A 1,693-nucleotide genomic window follows, 5' to 3' on the forward strand; every position below is an offset into this window, starting at 1 on the left:
GTAACTAAAGTAACTAGTAACTAAAGCTGGAACAGATGAATGTAGCGGAGTAACCAAAGTAACTAGTAACTAAAGTAACTAGTAACTAAAGTAACTAGTAACTAAAGCTGGAACAGATGAATGTAGCGGAGTAACTAAAGTAACTAGTAACTAAAGTAACTAGTAACTAAAGTCCTGCACATCATCTACGTGATGTCATGAAGCCAGCTGTCTCATCACCTGGCCAATACGTCACTGAGATCAGCTCTTGTCTTTAGACCCAAAGGTTGAGAGTTCAAGTCCCCAGAATACGTATTAATGATTTGTTCCTTTTAGAAAACAACAACAACAGGACCAGACACTGTTTTTGTGACAACATGTCTTTTATTTTTGAATGCTTATTTGATTATATAATAAAGGAAATCAGATGAATAAAGAACACATCAGTTTTGGGAATAAATGATCTTAGAGGCATCATGATGGCGCGGTAGTTACACGCTGGTCTTGGAGCACATGAATGACAGCGGGAAAGTACAAACCCCGTTGTTCCATCCGTTTCCTGCGGAGAGAGGTTTCCAACCAATGTCCTTTTAATGTCCAGCTTTTATTTTTAACAGTGCAACATACCACAAGATGTTTAAAATGTTTTTGTACCTCCCCAGTTCATCTCCAGACAGTTCTCCACTCCACCGGCGTTGTCAGGCTGCCCCGCGGCAAAGCTTTTGTAGTCGAATTTGGATCCATCAGTCCACAGCCACGTACCCTCCTGGAGGAGAAAGACTGGTTCAAAGTCAAACTGAAATCAACAGTTCTTGTTGTTGTAATACTTATTTTCTACAACTCAAGAGACGCATTCTCATGAACGCGTTTGTATGATATCGTATGAAAACGAACATGACAGTTAGGGTTAGCTGGCTTTACAGTGAAAAAGCTAAGGTCTATATAAAGAGACTTCAGATGAATGTAGCGGAGTAACTAAAGTAACTAGTAACTAAAGCTGGAACAGATGAATGTAGCGGAGTAACTAAAGTAACTAGTAACTAAAGTAACTAGTAACTAAAGCTGGAACAGATGAATGTAGTGGAGTAACTAAAGTAACTAGTAACTAAAGCTGGAACAGATGAATGTAGTGGAGTAACTAAAGTAACTAGTAACTAAAGTAACTAGTAACTAAAGTAACTAGTAACTAGAAGCTGTAACAGATGAATGTAGCGGGAGTAACTAAAAGTAACTAGTAACTAAAGTAACTAGTAACTAAAGCTGGAACAGATGAATGTAGCGGAGTAACTAAAGTAACTAGTAACTAAAGCTGGAACAGATGAATGTAGCGGAGTAACTAAAGTAACTAGTAACTAAAGTAACTAGTAACTAAAGTAACTAGTAACTAAAGCTGGAACAGATGAATGTAGCGGAGTAACTAAAGTAACTAGTAACTAAAGTAACTAGTAACTAAAGCTGGAACAGATGAATGTAGCGGAGTAACTAAAGTAACTAGTAACTAAAGTAACTAGTAACTAAAGTCCTGCACATCATCTACGTGATGTCATGAAGCCAGCTGTCTCATCACCTGGCCAATACGTCACTGAGATCAGCTCTTGTCTTTAGACCCAAAGGTTGAGAGTTCAAGTCCCCAGAATACGTATTAATGATTTGTTCCTTTTAGAAAACAACAACAACAGGACCAGACACTGTTTTTGTGACAACATGTCTTTTA

General features: G+C 37.9%; 1 long non-coding RNA gene across 1 annotated transcript; it reads right to left on the minus strand.

Annotated features, from left to right (window-relative positions):
• Positions 1–340: 340 nt before the first annotated feature.
• Positions 341–742, minus strand: LOC144525686 (uncharacterized). Its single transcript, XR_013502699.1, has 2 exons — positions 634–742; positions 341–538 (listed from the first exon to the last, which is right to left on the minus strand). It is a non-coding gene; the product is annotated as an uncharacterized LOC144525686 (long non-coding RNA).
• Between the last annotated feature and the right edge of the window lie 951 nt (positions 743–1,693).

The sequence above is a fragment of the Sander vitreus genome, chromosome 11 (genome assembly GCF_031162955.1).
Source record: "Sander vitreus isolate 19-12246 chromosome 11, sanVit1, whole genome shotgun sequence".
Classification (NCBI taxonomy): domain Eukaryota; kingdom Metazoa; phylum Chordata; class Actinopteri; order Perciformes; family Percidae; genus Sander; species Sander vitreus.